Source organism: Manacus vitellinus, unplaced genomic scaffold (assembly GCF_001715985.3).
Source record: "Manacus vitellinus isolate BGI_N305 unplaced genomic scaffold, ASM171598v3 scaffold_80_pilon, whole genome shotgun sequence".
NCBI classification, from domain to species: Eukaryota; Metazoa; Chordata; class Aves; order Passeriformes; family Pipridae; genus Manacus; species Manacus vitellinus.
This window is the reverse complement of record NW_021940818.1, coordinates 465,455-484,464: the sequence shown is the minus strand read 5'-3', so window position 1 is coordinate 484,464 and position 19,010 is coordinate 465,455. Positions and strand designations below refer to the sequence as shown.

Below are 19,010 nucleotides of genomic sequence, written 5' to 3'. Positions count from 1 at the left end.
CCCGACAAGGTGGGAGCGCACCTGCGACCACACGGGACGCGCAGGGCGCCGGCACCCGCCCCCGCGGGGCCACTGGGGGCCAACCCGGCCCCGACACCGGCGGGTCGGAGCACGATCGCGCCCGGGCGACGCGGGACCTACCCGGGAGGGCGGGATGCCCGGCAGCGGGGGTGCAGGCGGCGGGGCTGGCGCGAGGTCGGGACGGGGCGGCAGCCGCCGCCGCCGCCGGTTCCCGCTGCCTCCTCACGGCGGCGGGGCAGCGCCCGGAGCCGGCGCGCGCTCGGCAGGGAGGCGGCATCGCGCGGGCGCTGCTCCGCTCGCCCGGCCCCGCGGCGAGCGCGGGATCCCCGCCCGGCCCGGCTCGTCCCGCCCCGCGGCGCTGGCTCGGGGCCGGCGGGAGCCGTGACGTCCGGCCCCGCGGTCTATTTTTAGCGCGGCGATTGGGGATTTCATTTCATGAACCGCGGCCGCGCGTAAAGGGGCGGCGGATGGAGCCGCCCCGCCGCCCAGCGCCCGCAGGAGCGCGGCAGGCGTCCCCCCACCGCCCCAGCGGGGGTCAGCCCGAGGCACATTCCCGATCGTGCCCACCGCCCAGCGGGCAGCAGCACATCCCGATCGTGCCCCACGCGCCCAGCGGGGCGCCCCGGGGCACATCCCGATTCCTCTGTCCACGACACCGGCAGGCGGGGGCTTTCTTCCACGGCCTCGCACAGGAAAGCTCGGGCACGAAACCAGCCAAAACGCAAACCGATACTACCCCCCCCCCCCTTCTCTGTACATGGACACTGTAAACACCGTGTATACATACACAACACAAAGGTTCCGAAGGCCTCCCTGGATAATGCCCTAAGCTGGGTGTGTGATTTCTTAGTGCAGGTGCTGCTGTTATGTTTTGAAATCGCTTCTATTTTCACTAATGTTTGAACCCTTCATATAAAATAAACATGTAACAATTAAACCACAATCTCCCCTTGCCTTATATCAACAATGTAGACTTGGTGTTTTCAAACCAGTGAAAACAGCTCAAGGCCCTGAGTGCTACTGCAGAAAGCACTAGCAATCCAGACCAGGCTCCCTGACCACACTCCCTGCAGCAGTCTCTGGCTCTTCCCTTTACCATTTGACATCAACAAAAATGTTACTGACCAGTAAGGGGCATGGGTACAACTGCTGCAGCTAAGGGAACTTTTTGACACAGCTGTGACTATTAAAAAAATAATCACTATTCAAAAAATATTCTCTTAACAGCAAGCAGGACTCCCAAATTGCATAGTCTCGTAGCATTAACACGGTATTTTGCTGGTAAACATTATAAAGTTCTTTTAAAAATACCACTTATAATAATATTTAACAGTACCATTAACAGGTTAACAGCATCCAACTGCATTTGGTTCTAGTCAATTACTTACATTTTTCAAATACCCAGAAGCTAAACTTACATTAACCAGGTCAGACTGCAACAATTTTCAGTTGAGTACATCTATGTCAGGACAAATTACAGTTTGCAACTTCATATCACTGGCAGCTATTAGGGGCAAGAGAACAATGTGCATCATGGCAAATATTAAGTGTTACTCTCCTAGCTTTGCACAGAGTTTGGATGGACAAGACAAATGCATCAGAAATGAAAACAGCTCTCACTCAGACAAACTACTTGCAATCAAAAAAATATCAACTTGATAACGCAGGCAACAAAAAGTAAAAGAATGACAACAGATTTAAAATGTATAGTATAATTACCTTCCATTTTTTAAGTTTTGAGATCTACAGGAACTTTTTTCCTCCACAAATGAGGGCTAAAAATTTTCATACTATGCAAGAACAACAAGCCCAGGTATTCACTTGTTTCTCCAACACACAACTTTTAGGAAAACAAAAACACTCAGGTTCATCCTGCTGAATTCAGGAGACTGAAAAAAGCAGGGTGATACAAATGTTATTCCTTTTATAGCATGGCAATTTTTAATTCCTTATTGGTACCTTTGTTCTACAGTCTAAATGATCAGTTTCTGAAGACAAATCACACAGCTAGAACCCATGCCTCTATTAAAAACACCTAGACTATCACTGCTGCAAGCACTGAGTATTAATGTCAGAACAGGTTAAGTGAGCATTGTGAGAGAGAAAAACAACACAAAGGAACCAGACTTGCCACGGTACTGACTCAAGAAGTATTGGACTGCAATAAAAAATAAAAACAACAAAAGCCCCACAAACCTTTAAATCTGCTGGCAAGTTCTTTACAGAGCTTTACTACAGAAATAAAGGAGGAGGGCAGAAAAAAAGATGTTATTTTTAGTGCACAACAGTAAATTTAGCAAAATACAGCAATGACACAGATTAGTCAGGTGGCTGAAATGTGAAAAAAGAGAAAGAGAGCTTTGCTTTTGATGGGGATAAAGAAAAGGTCTCAAGTTTTTCTCTTTTTCTGTTTCATCAAAGGGTACCCAGAGCCTGAAGGCTTCTGCAGCTGTGGAAAAAGCTCCATGCTACGATGTTGTTTCCATTTTAATGGCCATCTACAGCAACTTTTACCATTCAGTGCTTTCCCACCACAAATGTAAAAGTTCTTATATAATTCAGGTGTCAGCTTTTCTAGCAAAGTATAAAATAAAACCTCAGGACAGCCAGAAGCTCTTCGGTCTCTGACACAAAATCATATTTACATTTTTCCAAACTTTTCAAACAAACAGTTGAGTTTTGACCATAAACCTGAGTGACATCTCGAGAAGTGGTTAGAATGAATCTCTAACAGGGTGCAGAGCAACTGACAGTTTCTAGACTGTGGTACAAGAAAGCACAGTAATAAACCACAAGTATTCCCACTGACTTTGCATAAGCATTAAAAATACATGACTGGTAAAATTTTACTCAATTAGATGTTTAAGTATCCCAGGTAGCCGGCTTGGATTTTTCACTTTAATTTGTTTGTTTTCAGGGGGGAATAACAGCTAGAGGGGAAGGGAGAAGGGAGTAAGTTCTGTCTTTGCAAGCAATCCTAGAGGACATGGCATTGGACCATTTAACTAGAGTCCCTGTTTGCCAAGTCGATACAGCTTTCCAAAACATGTTTATGGGCTGCCAAGCGTGCTCCATCACTGCAGCTCCGCTATGCGCTTTTAACACTATCACACAGCTGAGAGAAGAACTGGATTAAAAAAAGAATGAAATAATAATTAAAAAATGCGTTCACACCCACGGAGAATTCTACTTACTTAGAACTATTTTGGTTTTGCTAAATTACAGAACGCATTTGGAAGTAAATGTAAAATGTACATTCCCATATGCTCCAACATATTATTTGTTACTCTGGGGCTAAATTAACCTTTTGTTTTTGAGACTATATTTCTCACATGATTAAAAAACATCAGGAGAGAGCATCAGTTGTGCATAAACTGTAACTGAATTTACAAATAACCTTTCTACTCTGGGATCTGGAGAGTTAGCTTAACTTCAGAGGCTGCTCTGACATGCAGTGTTAGTAGAACTCCTCAGGGAGGTTTCTACCAGCTCAGAAATGCTGAAGCTCAGTGCCCTCAGGCCCTTCCATCCTCTGCACTCCCGAGACAACAGGGAAAGGCTCAGACAGGTTGAAAAAATACCAGTCAAGGATAACAGGAGGTGCAGGAAGAAGGGACTACAAGCACTTACTTCAGCTTCTTTGACAAAACTTTCTGGAAGGGGAGGAAATGGACCAGCCCATGCTTCTTACCACCCCACCATAATCTAAGTCTGCTCTATCTGCAGAATGACAGCCTAAGCATGGTAACTCTGGGGTTTAGTTTTTATATTTCTGTTTAGCAGCCTTCTGAGAAAGTCTACATCCCAGACCCATGGGCCATACAGAAGGAAGGGGTTCTTCCCTGCACTAGAGGTCTAGGTATGGTCTGCTTAAAAAAAAACAAACAAAACCCAAACAAACAAACTGGTGATGTGGCTCCTTGCTCCATCTGAGGGAAGGAGCAAGCTTTTAATTCAGGACAACTGATATTATTTCTCCTCTGTTTTAGGTACTAACACCCAAGCAACAAATGCTGTTTCCCAAGACAAGTTACACCACCAACAGTCAGCAGGGACAGTTACAGGACTGAGTTTGAGTGTGCACTGAAAGTCTGACATTGCAGAAGATGCCTGGGACAGTCCAAAACCAAAACTCAACAGTACAGGGCAAACTAGAGTTCCTCTCTCTTCCTTATTCTTGAATGCCTTTCACATTAGAAGACTTTAGGAGCATGTTTAGATGAAAAGATTGTTGGTGGAAATAATTTAAATGCACAAGGAATTAAGTAAAACAAAGTAAGTTAAATTGTCCCATATGGGCTCCACACTGCAATCTCACAGGGACAGAAGGTGCTCTCTACAGCCCATGAAATCTGCTTTCAACAATACAAAAAGAACACGAGTGAATGATGTACAACCAAAATAAGGAGACATGTGGTACTTCAGTTATATTCTTCACCATCCACCCATTGTCTGTGATATACATAGTCTCAGCCAACTGGCAGCATGTGAATTAAAATATCAGAATTACCCAGCTCCTGTCATTGAAGTCTACTTTTCCCCCACAATTAGGCTTAAAGGCTTTAATGATGCGGGTAGATCAAAATAATTTCTAACTACTTCTGTAATGGATTAGGATACATTTCATTAGATTTTACCCATAAAAATTAATAAAGAGAATAAATGCCTTGAAAAAAACTACGTAAATACATATTCTATACACACTGCAATAAAATTCAATCTGTTTCCTGTCAATACATTGTTTTTCATTAATAGGTTTGCATTCAGGCCTGCAATGCACCCATGCCAAATACTTATGCATTCACAATTAGCCTTCTCTTCAAAACTATTGTGGATTGTACCCAGTCCTTTTTACTCTTTGGTGTAACATGGACAGAATGTAGTGTTTGACGTAAGGTGGGTCTACTTAGTGATGTCAACATGTACTCTCAGCCAGCTATGCAAATTGAGTAGGCCAGTTGCATCCCTTTTCCTACGATCCCACACAATTGCCTTAATTCTCAGAGATGAAGACATGCAACATATACAATGATACCTTCACTGTGTGCATTGGACACTGACATAGACCACTGTGCACTTATTTGTTAGGGGTTTTTTTTCAGTTATTCATTGAATGTTAAATATAGTGCAAGACCATCATCGTTTAAGAAGCCCGCAGTGCACCAGATTTTATTAAAGCATTCTGTGAATGATACATAGCACCAGTTGTTTGCCTTATGAATTATATTTCTACATTCTTTTTCACTAGAAGGGGGATATAGAAGGCTTATTATAGGCATACATTTTAAACGGCTGAGTAAACAGGAAAGGGACTATCTAGAGAAGGAAAATGCCAATACTTATAACTTGGAATAAAAATTAGATATCTACAATTTTTCAGAGGGCTATATTTCAGCAATGCTTTAGTTTTCAGTCTAATCATGTGTAGGATGTGGGCTTTTGCATTTCCTCACTTCCATAGTTAACCCATTGATTACAAGACCCTGCTTCTCTCCACCTCACCCCACAACAGAATCACAGTTTAGGTGGGAAGGGTCCTCTGGAGTTCATTTAGTCCAATCTCCTCCTCAATGCACAGCTAATTTCAAACCTTGATCACGTCAAGGATGCTCATTCCACAGTCTCCAACCCACCTGTTCCATTGCTTAGTCCCACACTAAGATAATGGGCTTTTTTACAACCACTGAGAAAATGTTTTTCTTTACACCTGCCTTGCTGCTACTTGTGACTGCTGCCTCTTGTCTTTTTGCTGTGCAACTGTGAGAAGATCTAGTTTCCCCTATAGTCCCTTGTCAGGTATCTGAGATAGTAATTAGAAGCCCTTTTAGCCTTCTCCTCTCCAGGCCAGATAAGCAGCTCCCTCAGTGTCTGTGTGCATCTCGTGTTTCAGTCCCCAACCATATCAGTGGCCTTTCATTGCACTCTCCTCAGTTGGTCAATCCAAGCAAGTGAAGCCTGAGCACAGTTCTTCAGGAGCTGCCTCCCAAGTGCTGAGTGGAGGGGAATAATCCCTGCCATCTACCTCCTGGCTACACTCCTAACACAGCCCAGGATAGGGCTGACCTGTGTTGCTGGAAGGGCGCTCAGCTGAGCCAGGTATGTTCACTTGTGCAGTCAGAGCCTCTCATGAAGCCTTACAAAACTCTGATACTGTCTTTACTGCTGCACTTGTCTTTCTACAGGCTGCATAGTCTGGTCTTAAAAGGGAGTGGATTCACTTGAACAGTCCCAGTTTGCAAAGTTAGGTGTACCAGAATACGACTAAGCAAAACAAAATTTTGGCTTAATAAGAAGAACAGCAAGAGAAACAGCTGAGCAGTTACATAAGAGTCTCCCAAGGGAAGAAGTGGCAGAGTTATGGCTCACTGCATTCACAATCCAGAGAGGACAAGGCTGTATTAAGAATTTGTTCTATGGCAGAGTTTTGTATTACGTGTAATCTTCTCTAATGGTAATAATTTTGCAACAGCTTGTATTTGCTACATTCCATGCTTCTAGATCCTCAGAACTACATGTTTAAGAAAGATTCAATCAGCTTATAAAAACAGTTCCAAACAAGAGCTAAAGAGGACAAACTGACTAGTAGGATTTTTTCTTGATTGTGTGTCATTTTGCTGTTTGGCAAGGGACTGAATCTGGAAGTAATAGTGCTGGCACCTGCATAACTGTTCAGAGTTTCTTAAAGTGTTTCTGCCATCTCATCAGATGTTAATGGAATGGAAAGAACTTCCTTGTGGAATGAAATGAGAGTCAGAGCAAACAGTCAGCTGGGGAAGATTTTCTGTCTGTCTATCTGACCTTCTGGCTAGCTGTCAGTCTCCATCTCTCCTCTACGTAGATCAGTCAAAATTCACTTGTCTCTAAGTACTGATTTTCAAAGAGACTTGGAACATCTTTATACTACAACTACAGGAGGTTTTCAGCGGCAAATGCAGTCTTTGCTTCTCACTCTTGATCTGAGCTATTGAGCTTCAAAAACCATATATAAATGGATCAGCCCTTATTCTTCAAGCATTAAAAATGCTCTGCCTGCCTTTTGAGGCTTGCATAAATCACCCATTAAAAGACTAGTAGCTTTACATGCAGAAGGATACAAAATGTAGACCAAATTTTAGAAGCTGGTCAAAGATTGCATAAATTTGACAGGAACAACACACAAATAGAGATTTCTGCAACAATATGCCATCCCTGCTGAGTTACTTATACTGATGTAATACAGAGATCACGAGGACAAGTCTAGAACACAGATCTCTAGTTACAGGAACTGGAAGATACAGGATAGGAGTGGGGAGGGGAAAGAGAAGCAAAGCAGATTTTCTTGCCTTTTTCACAGTTGCCAAAGCCAAGTGTTTTTGGTCTCTGAATCACTGCTTATATACAAGAACAGCAGCCAACAGCCATATCTTGATCTTTATAGGGTGTCAAACCAACAGAGCAGGATTAAATAGAAGAATCAAGGGCAGCTTAATCTCATCATCATTAATCTTAGAGAAACAGCCTTGCTCTTCTGCACCTCTGTCCCATAGCAAGCTAGACATGAAAGTAAAAGAACCCAATTACCATTTAAGAGCCTGATATAAATCCTACTGAAACTGTTGGGGAAAAGCATTCTTTCAGTGACTCCTCTGGGCTTCAATTCCAGTGGTAATTCAAGAAGAAAAAAAATCCACAGAATTAGTTGCAACATGCCTGTCTTAGAAAGATGAAGATGTATAACTTAAAGTAGCTGAAGCAAAACCAAAATGAATGAAGCACCTCTAACTTAAATATTTTTTTCACTAGGTTGTTCAAAGAATGTACTGATTTGGATTATAATCCTCCTCAAGATTACAGTTCAATTCTTCCTTTATTTTGAACAGTATGATCCTGCACAGTAGCAACACTGTGGTTTTACTCAAGATCAAAATTCAAAGTCTGAAGCTCCTGTTACATTCTGCACATTTTATATCTTGGAACCATTCATCTTTTCCAAGAAAGTAAGACCTTGTGCCTTTTACAACCACTTACACCAGTTTAATTACATGATTTAGTTACACCAGCAAAGATTGCCTTGCAAAGACTGCACTTTTGCAACACAACAAATTCAGTGGGTTAGACTGGATTATATCAACACAAGGTTTCTACTGTCCACAGTTCATATATTTTAGCGGTTTACTTCAACATCTCTAAGCAAATCTAGGTACCACTTTTTTTGTTTCCCCAATGAGTTAAGGCCTTAAATCATATGCAGAAAGAATATAACCAGGGTTGGTTCTGATGGATATCCTTCTCCCCCTGAAACACTTTCTATAAATTCTAGCAAAATGGTTTAGCTGAAGGATAATGCTAATTGCAGAAACAGCAGAGGAATGCACACAAGCGATTCCCAGTCTAAGAAGCAGGGAATGAAGACAATTTTCACGTTTCACCCCAGGCTGTTTGATGAGACTTTCCTTAATTATGTTTATTTGGAATAGTTACCAAGAAGGATTCCGTTCTTTTTAATGCTACCATTCAAAAGCCATGGACCATGAAATCACATACTTCTTGCACATATTTGCAGTTTTTACAGAGGGTGTAGAACATACTACTCCAGTAGCTGCCAAAGTATCATTGTTACATGTAGATCAGGCAAAAATCAGAGGGCTTAAAGGAGTATGTGTATACTGTGTAATTTGCAAAGTACGGAGAGAAAGACATCCCTTTCCAATTACACATACATTGATAACTTCTGCATTTAAATATGTCAGGAGCAGAATTTACCTTTGTAAAATTAAAACCAAACTAGAACCACTAGCAGTGGTTTCGAAAGCCAGGCATCAGGGAGTTTTAACAAAATCAAAAATATTCCGAGGCCTTGAAATTTCTCATGCACTCATTGCTTGGAAGTCACATTGCCAAAGCATCATGAATCCTACTAACAGGGGTTTTTTCCTCTTTCAATAAAGTAGCAAGGCACGTAGAGCTTTATTTTTAAAGAACCCTTTTACAGTCTTTTCCAAGTCAGGCAAGAGTCCTTTTCCTTGGTAATGGCAGAAGAGAAGAACGACAAAGGTATTAATCTTATTTACTCCCATACATATTGGCAAAATTGCTAGAGCAGGGTGCATTTTGTAGCATTATAAAATCCTCAAGAGAATTGAATTCCTCCCACACCTCATCACCGAAATATTTTTGCAGGGAAAAATATGAATTATTTACAAAAGCAATTGCCAATAAAATTTCATCAAACTGTATCTGTTACAGAAGGTAAACATTTCTCCACCATTCCAATTTTTTTACAGTAGCTGAAATTCAGACCTACAGCTAAAATACTACTGCACCATTATTGTAAGAGAAATGCTGAGAGTTCCCTAATTACAGTGCTGCCAGTGGGAAGCACTGTTGCAAACACATGAGGAAAGGAGGATTAAAAGAACAATTCACCCCTGGAGAAATTCAGAGGAGAAAGATGCATTGCCTCAAGAAAAGCCTGACCCACAGGTATTTTCCTTAGAATACTGGGAACTGTTTTTTGAAACCTTCTCCTGTATTTAGTGACTAATAATCCACATTACTGTCATAAGCACATATGACAGTCAAAAACATGTCTCTAAAATACAAGAGCCAAATTTAAGGGGTTCAAGTGTTGAGCAATGGCCATAAATCAAGAACTGAAACACTGACAGCCACAAGGGCCATAACATTCACCTCAAATGTAAACAGTACCTGTTGCTCAGGACAAGTACTGGAACACCTGCCCATGCTGAGCACATGTAGAAGCCCATGTAGAAGCCCATGTAGAAGCCCATGTAGGTTTCATCACCAACAAAGTGGTGAAAACAAGCAAGTAGCTAAAGCTCAGGTACTGTTACCAGACTATGTTTTTATTGCTGCAAATCCTCATCTGGAGTTCTAGGCCCTTGCTTCCAAAAGTGTGAGAGACAGGTAATTCCAGTTGGAAAGAGAATGCTCTGGAGCAACAGCATTGCTTTTTTATCACAAGTTGGGTACCTCGATGCTTAAGCTCTCTGAATTAATGGACATTTCAGAACTGCACCGTTTCTTTCTTCATTTCACACCTATTAATAACAAATTGTTCCTGATTCTGCATTGGTGGTGTGAAAATCATTCACTCTCCTTTCTGTAAAGCATAGGAGATCCCATGATGAAGTTAGAAACATGGATTTCAACAGTCTGATAAACAGTGCTAGAGAACACAAATTTAATTACGAAGATCAAAAGCAACGAACAGCAACACTGCCCTTCCCCTCACACCCCAACCACACACAGTGTGTGTGGCAGTTCCCCAAATTTCTAATCTCTAGCCACAAACAATGATCACCTTGCAAGGAACTAACTCAAGCAGTTTTAAAATTTAAAATTTCCTCTGCCACATTTGATTTTACTGAAGGTTACCGTTACACACACACCTCTGCTGGGTTTGCACAGTCCAGAACTTTGCTTTTACCAATCTGAATTGTCAGCTAAATTAAATTACCCAATTGCACTGTAGAGGCTATCACACATGTAGCTATTTTATTCCACTGAGCATGAAGAAAGTAATCTCTGAGAAAGCAGTAGCTTCTTTACCCAGAGAGCTAAATTTACTACTACTCGTCTGCTAATGCCTCAAGTGACACAAAAGCCCATAAGCAAATAAGCTGTGACCAGGATATTAAGGAGCAAATAACACCTCTACAAAGACATGCCTTCCACAGGTGTAGCATTTTCTGACTCAAGTACATGATAGTACACAAGTTAACTTTTGTTCAGATCTGCAGATGTGTTCTCTAACAAGTGAGACCAAATCACAGAAGCAACAGGAACTGGTGTTTCTGAGAACATTAATCATGGCTGGGCTTCGCAAACAAAGATTTGGGAAGGCTCTATCCACATTTGTTACAGGTTCGCTGGTGGCTTATGAGGCCAATACGAGACAGGCATATCCGATTGCAAAAGGCACAGCAGAAAGACTCCTTAGATGGTGTATTCTGCAATACACGGTTCTTTCTGCGTTGCCTTTTCTCCTCAAGAGTGATCCTGTGTGTGTTCTCAAAGGATACAGCAGCGTTATAGATGGTGTGTCTCCAGGCCTCCCGATTGGAGGCCAGAGTAGACCAGTTATGGTGATCAATATGGCCAAGGCTGAGATGTTGTTTCAGGGAGTCCTTGTATCTTTTCTTCGGGGCTCCTCTCTTGCGGCAGCCAGTGGCAAGTTCATCATAGAGCAGGATCTTAGGGAGGCGGTGGTCCTTCATCCTTGAGAACATTATTCTGTAATTTAACTACATGACTTATGCATGTCATTTAGAAATTCATTTAGAGACTGAAAATCAGGTTGGGAAATGAGACTTGAAACTGGGAGCAGAGGTGAAGAGAGATATTAGGGTTCTAAGGTATGCCATTTCCCTTAATAAGTACTTTTTGATGCTGAGATCAGTCTCAGTGCATATTAAATAATTCATAGCATCGCCGTCCTGGTTTTAGCTGGGATAGAGTTAATTTTCTTCCTAGTTGTTGGTACAGTGCTGTGTTTTGGATTTATTCAGAATGCTGATGACACACTGATGTTGTAGGTGTTGCTAAGTAATGCTTACTCCAAACTGAGGACTTCCCAGTGTCCCATGCTCTGCCAGTGAGCAGGTGCACAAAGAAGCTGAGGGGGAGCATGGCCAGGACAGGGGACCCAAACTGGCCAAAGGGATGTTCCATACCATAAAGCATTATGCCCAGTATATAAACTGGGGGGATTTGGCCAGGAGCTGCCAATTGCTGCTCAGGGACGGGCTGGGCCTTGGTCAGCAACTGTACTGTGCATCACTTGTCTTTCTGGGGTTTTATTTCTCTCTCTTTTTGTTGTCTCCCTTCTCATTACAATGATTATTATATTTTATTTCAAGTATTAAATGGTCCTTATCTCAACCCAGGGGTTTTACCTTTTTTCTGATTCTCCTCCCCGCTGGGAATGTTACATGGTAGTTAGTTCCTGGCTGGGGTTAAACCAAGGCAATCCCAACCTGCATATATGTAATATTATAGACTGGCTTTCAGGAACTGCATTACCTATAAAATGACTTCTATTTTTATTCACAAAGTATATGTTTGTCTTTGATGATGTGCTGAAAGGGGCTCATTAAATTACTAATGTAACTATTAAAGCTATTAAATTACCAATTTTGAGGGATCAATTCAAAGCACATTGAGATAAGCATAAATCCAAAGTAAACCAAGTGTCTCTTCACTTCAATGACCCTCCTATGAGGCTCTGAATGCTAAAATATCTTTCTCCTGACAGGATTAACCCCTTCATTGTATGACCCTCCCTGGCCAAAACAGCTGAAGTAGTTATTCCTACGGCTCACAAAATGTTCTGCCTGGTAGTACATGATGGGGGGAGGGGGATCCTTGGTTTGTTTACTTTTAGAGCCCAGGGGAGACATTGCTCCCTAAGCTTCCTGACAAGATGCTTATTTTTATTCACATTGTCACTATGTTTTCCCATGAACAAATATTTATACTTCAGAGGAAATGTTTCAGTAACATGTATCAGACAGGATAAGCAATGTGCTCACTTCCCTTCCCCTTATTATGAGAAAGCAATTTTGCTTGTATGAGGAAGTAAATAAATAGACTCCCTAGAGATGCCTGGGAAGGGGTAATTCTTGCAGGGAACCCGTGTTGAAAATACTGGCAGCATGTCACTGTGTTAGCTGACCTGCAGAGGTTTCATTTGCAATTGCAAGAAATGAATACATTAGAAACTTATTGTTTCCTTTTTTGTTCAGAAAAACAGACCATTCCTGTACAATCCTGTCTTATTTAAAACATTTTCCCTTCTGATAAATTTCAGTAGCATGTTATGTTCCTATCTGCATTATTATAATATGCATTCAATACATATGGCAAGATATAAATCCATCTTTTGTTAATGCTTCTGAACATAAAATAGACTGAGAAAGCCAGTGGGTGAAAACGACCTAATTTCATTGATTACTCCAAATTCTGAGCAGAGGGCTTCACTATATGATCTCCTGAGGTTCCTTAAAACCTGAATTTTCCTGTGATCCTAAATTAAGGACACATATTTGGTTTTACTAACTTATATGCTTACCGTAGGAACTGTGAAGATCTGGCTGTGGTACTTGACAAAAGCAATATAAATATGCACCTGTAATTCAGGCTGGCAATGGCCCCACTTCTCCCTAGGCTGCAGAGAGCAGGAACTCAGAAACCTGCTTGGATGCATGAAACAGTACCTGCATATTTGTGGTACAATCTCTTTTTTCATCCCAAGATCTCACTCATTTCCTGCATCTGCAGTTAGTCTGTGTAAGTATTTGCTCTTGAAAATTAGACTTTAGCAGCTTCCGTTTCTTTGATGCTTTGAAAAAAAAGCCTGACATTGGGTCAAAAAGCTACTCTGTGCAGAAGCCACCCATTGCTAACCCTGCAACAACACCCATCCTTTATGCCTTTGTTTTTATCTACTGGAATAGCAGAACAAAGCTGACTAATTCTGTAAATGAAAGGATTAATTCTAGGACTTTTCCATTTAAGACTTCCAGTACAAAGTTCACCAAGACACAGATGCTACAACTTTATAAAATACCTGACCAAAAGCTGCTGGACAGAACAGCAGTGGTGACAGGCAACACTAAGTGAAACAAGTCAGGTTTTCTTTTATTTCTCCCTGTCAATACTTACCTCAAAGGAGAAAATAGTGTTCATATCCATTTTTAGCAGCTTTAGCAGAATTCCTTTAAAGATACTTCATGTCTTTCTCTTACTGTGGCATTCCTGAAGAGGAAAGGAGAGGGGAAAAAAAAAAAAGAAGAGAGAATAAACCTTATTTTCAACATAAAATTACAACACATGCAATAGCAAAGACATCTTTTATGATCCATTATATATTGTACAACAGGCCTGCTTGGTAAACAAAACAGTCTTTCAAAGTTTCAAACAGGTAGATTGAAAATCTTCATTAAAATACTATTTGCTCCAATGAACTGAAGAAATCATGGGTAGCTAGATGAGCTCTTGAGCATAACTGGAGATTGACACAGCTCTGTCAAATGAAGCTTGTTCTTTAGTAATTTTCCTCTGGATTTAGATTTTAAAAATCACCTTAGGTGTCATAAGTGAGCACTACTCTATCACAGTTGACCAGCTCCTCTCTGTTAGGTAACAGAGCCTGAGTAGGTTTTTTTGCCCACCTTCAAGAAGATATCAAGTCTAAAATATGGGCTAGCAGCCTGATGACACATGAACTGGGACTTCTGTGTTGCTTCTCCTTTGGTCCCAAATGAAATTAATTATGAAAGTGCTTGGCTGGGTTTGGTAAACGTCTGTGTTATTGTGGCTTGGTTCCCATCCAAGAGCAAGGCTGAGGTTTTCCAAGAACCAAAGGTGGGAGCAAAACTGATTTCACCTCAGATGGTGCCCTCAAAGCAATGCTCAGTGACACAAGTAGGTTTCAGAGGTTCATGCTCTAGCTTGAGTAGCTGAAGTAAAACGCAGATTCTTCAGCTGAACAGACTAGTGGCCCACTTAGCTTCTCCAGGCATTTCTCCCTTCTTATCAGCAACTTTTCAGAGTTGAATTTAGGACTGAAGTTAGCTACTCACAGAAATTCTCACCTGCTGTAGATACCCAGTATAAGACAACAGCGAGGGCAAACACAGGAAGTGAAGTAACACTTCCTTCCACCTTTGTGGAATAAGCAAGCCAAAGGGATTGACACAAGAGCTAGAGGCATGATCTTTATATCCCTCTAGAAGTCCTTCCCTTCCCTTTGACACTTAACAATAAGCATTTTAGTGGTAAAGATCATATCGGTCTTCCTGAACTGCCATGTTTCATGCAGCTACAACTGTTGAGAACTGTATTGATGGCAGGAAGATCAGAAGTTACTTGCAGCTTTTCAAAAAAAAAAAAAAAAAAGGATCTGATTTACCTGCTCATAAACCCAGAGCTCCCTGTTTATATTTCACTGAGATCTCATACACTTCTAACAGCCTTTCTCTGCTTTGTCCTCATTAAAATCCACAGACATGGCCTCCAAAGATACATCAAGATCCTTCTCGCTCTCAAACAGACATGCACCAGTTCATTCATAATTCTTTCTCAGCAATCATTAATTATTTACATTATTGCCCTATTAAAGGACACACTGAGACTCTTCTGCTTGCTGAGGCGTTTTTAAATTGTTGTGCTGTAAAGTCAGACCAGTTGTTTGAAGAATGTAAGTGGATAGAAATGTAGCTAAACCTGATTTTCATCATTACTAAAGCATAAGCCTAAAAGTTCCACTTCACAGAAAAATGTTTCTGGCCTCCATTCCCCCACCCTCAGTCTTTGGGTTTCTGGTTTTGAAGATAGCTGGGACCATAAAAGAAAGGCTCAATTCTTAATTAGCATTGTGCTGACTGATTACAACTTCAAATTATAAACATCTTTCATACCAAGCAGATCATCTATCTCTGTGATGATGATCTGCACTCAGAAGAATAGAGATGCTAAACCTTACATGGACCTTCCTCATCTGAGTCTCTCTCATAGCTGAGAAGAGAGCTGGCTTTATACAACTCTCACCCTGAGTGCCCGCATGAGAGAGCAACAGTTCCTTCCATGGTAGTGCAATTCCTTCTCTCTTCCATCTGCTCCACACCCAGGCAGTCATTACCTGAACTCACACTCACCCCCAACAGCAAGCACACCGTGGTACTGTCTGCAGGACATGCAACAAGGTCAGCGTAAGCTGAGGGAAACTAAAGCCAGCTGGAACACAGAGTAATTCAGGGAGGGATGTACCTATATGGTCTAATTCTCCAAAGGGGGGAATTTCCTTTAAATAGGCAGGAAGGTGAGGAGCAGGTGGTTGTTGCTGCAGGTTGGCAGGTGAAACATTTGCAGTGTGAACCAGGCCCAGAAGGAATGCAGGCAAGGCCGGGTGGAACACTAGGCTCCCTGGATGACTTGTTGGGGCCAACAATCATGTGTGATCTGGTCTAGGAGCCTCTTCTGTTATGGACAAGACACTCCTCTAACATAGTGATACTACAGAAAACTCAAGAAAGCTCAGCCCAATTTTCTCCTCAAATCCACCTCAGCTTCACCTTTGGCTTGTTCAGAAGCCTAAGCTGATCCAGTCTTTGTCTCACCCCTGTTTTTTTTTGAAGATTATTACAAAACTAAAAACATTGCAGAATTTTATCCTCTAATACTACTCTAGTTTCCTTTTACCAGCCCATCATCTCTGTGTATTGCTTTCAGTTCTGTAACACCACACATTCACAGTACATCTACCCCAAATCTCTTCAACAAACTTTGAAGGATTCTGTAGAAGAAAACTGCTTTTAAGCCTCGTGTTTCTTCCTTGTTTAATATGTTCTCACTTCAAACTTTTGCCTTTAAGAGTTCAAATACCAGAAAAAGTTCAAGTAAAAGAAAGAGCAGAACCTTAATTCACTGTTGTAATCTTTACTATGATACACCTCACTTGCTGTACATTACATGGTTGAACAGACAGTAGAAATTTTACCTCCCATTGATACCTAAACCAATATTTCCTCTCAAGATAATTTCAAACCTTTAGTGTTCTAGAATCCATAGTAAATGCAAGTGTTTTGCCCTTTCTACTTCAGTTTAGGCAAGTGTGCTTTTTCTAGGGTCTCCCTTAGAGAAAAAGGAATTTTTTCCTGCATTGATTACGCAGACAAAAGAAACTGATGACGTGATGTAAATATTTCTATTTAGCTAAGTACAAATGACAACATTTGGTGAGAAGTTGACAATCAGGTTCTAAAAGAAGATGGGATACTATGATTGCCACTCACCCTGCCTTAGAAGCACCCATAACGACTCAGTTAAACAGCTGCTAAAAAGTGCATGTACTAAAGCTCTAATTTCCTATGCTATCCAAGTAGGGAAAAGTTTTGCCCTTTTCCATTCTTCCTTTTGGAGAGCTGCAAAAGAGTTGGGCTGGATACAGCCCAGTGCTTCTCCCCAGAGGTTCTCAACAACTGTAAAGAAGAGAAGAGGCTCTCTAACTTCATTCTCCTGCTAGTCTTTTTGGGAGGTACATCTTTCTTCATAATCTTCTTGTATCCAGTTCTCGACACGCATTTGCACTCTGTACCAATTATAAATTTCATTCTTGTAATGCAGAGAACCATTAATAATTTAAGATTAAAAAGGAACCTAAGGGTAGGAATATTGCATTTCTGCTCACGAGATAGATGTTATTCTGCTAGTACGTCAACTCAGGTTATCTTTGTGCATGCTATGTTAATTCAGCAAATTGCTTTTCAAATAAAGTGCTTTCAGAAAGCGCCTGGAGAGTCTACAGGAGAAGAAAGTTTCCTTTCTATGGAAAATGTGCCAAACCAACACCAGGAAAGTGAAATACAAACAAATTTTAGATTTGTCCATCTAGTTTTCACAAAGAGGGGGCAGCCACGATAAATTTCCCGCATGAACGTGTAAAAGTCATGCCAGGTGCAGCGACAAACACCCCAGGTGCACTATTTGCACCGCGTTCAACCACAGAAACACCAAACACGCCTAACGGTATCCAATGGGTCGGCAGCGATGCAGTAGGACCGCCTGACTCCCGGGAGAGCCATCAGCATTTTCGGCCTTACCGGCGAAGGGCACGAGACACCAGCACGAGCCGGGCGGGTACCAGGACCCCGCTGGGGCAGGAGCCCGGGGCTCCGGTCAGGACGTGCCCCGGAGCGGGGAGCGCCCCGGCCCGCTGGGCTTCTCCGCCACCCACCTCTCCTTCCTTCCCGCCGCTCCAGCGCAACTCCCACGCGCCCGGCCCCGCCGGGTCACCGCGTCCCGCCGGGAGAGCCTCGGGAAGCCTAGACAGTGGGCACCACCCGCTCGCTCCCTCTCTCCCTTCTTCCCTCCCTTCTTCCCATGACCGGGGCCGCAGCGTCTCACCTGAGCGCGGAGCGGGACCCGCTGGGGGCGGGACAGAAATGACCCAGCGCGGTGCGGTTAGCCTGGTGCGGTGCCCGTGCGGTGCCCGGCGCTTGCGTGTGGGTGTGTGCGGTGCCCGGTGCCCAATGCCCGATGCTGTGTGTGGTAGCGGTGTGTGCGATGCCCGGTGCTGTGTGCTGGTGCCCGGTGCCCCATGCCCGGTGCTGTGTGTGGAGCGGTGTGCCCGGTGCTGTGTGTGGAGCGGTGTGCGCGGTGCCCAATGCCGGTGCTGTGTGTGGACGCGGTTGTGCGCGGGCCCAATTGCCCGTGCTGTGTGTGGGCGGGGTGCGCGGTGCCCAACGCCCGGTGCGGTGCCCAATGCCCGGTGCCGGTGCCGGGTGCGGCGGGTCCCGCCCTGCCCTGCCCGGCCCGGAGCGAGCGGAGCGGCGCGCGCGCGCCCCAGCCAATCAGCTCCGTCACGTTGAGCGCGCCCCGGCACGCGGTGCCGCTGCCGCGGCCGTTACAGCGGCGCCTGCGTGCGCGCGGCGGCGGCGGGAAAGCGCGCGGAGGATGGGGGGCGGTGGGGTGAGTGGGGTTGTGCCGCGCGCCGCTCCGCTCTGAGGGGGCCCGGGGGTCGCCGCATCCCCTCACGGGGGGCTTCGGTGCAGCCGGCGGCGCCGCGCCCGCCCTTCCTGTCTTGGGGAGACATCGCTTCCAGGAATTGAGGGGCTGCGGAGGCAGGAAATCCTGCGGGGCCCCGCAAGGGGAGCGGCCGCGCTGACGTCCCATCAGCGCGGAGCATGGGGGGGCGGGAGGTGCCCTCCGCCCCCTCCGCCCCCTCCTCAGAGTAGGTCCTTGCTCCATGTGAGCACCGGCTTGATGAAATGCTGAACCGTGCTGTGCGCCTCTCTCGGGGGCGGATACTGCTGTGTTTGACATTGCTGTCGGACGAGAACATCACACCATGCTGCCCGCCTCAGTTGCCCCACACAGGACTTTGATGCTGAATTGTAGCTAAAAAGCAGCATTAAGCCTGTTTTTCATCCAGAATGCTTTCCATTTACACTGTTCTTAGAGTGTCCGACCTCTGTATGCATAATGCA

General features: G+C 43.6%; 1 protein-coding gene across 2 annotated transcripts in view; it reads right to left on the bottom strand.

Moving 5' to 3' along the window:
• RHOBTB1 (Rho related BTB domain containing 1) overlaps positions 1-13,745 on the bottom strand; it is a 48,636-nt gene extending 34,891 nt beyond the window's left edge. The window contains exon 1 of one of the 2 annotated variants that reach the window (XM_008933649.3): positions 13,687-13,745. The gene's annotated coding sequence lies outside the window, so the exon portion shown is untranslated. Of the gene's footprint in view, positions 1-141; positions 182-13,686 lie in introns of those variants that run through there. The other variant, XM_029964841.1, reaches the window with a different exon arrangement.
• Positions 13,746-19,010: the final 5,265 nt, after the last annotated feature.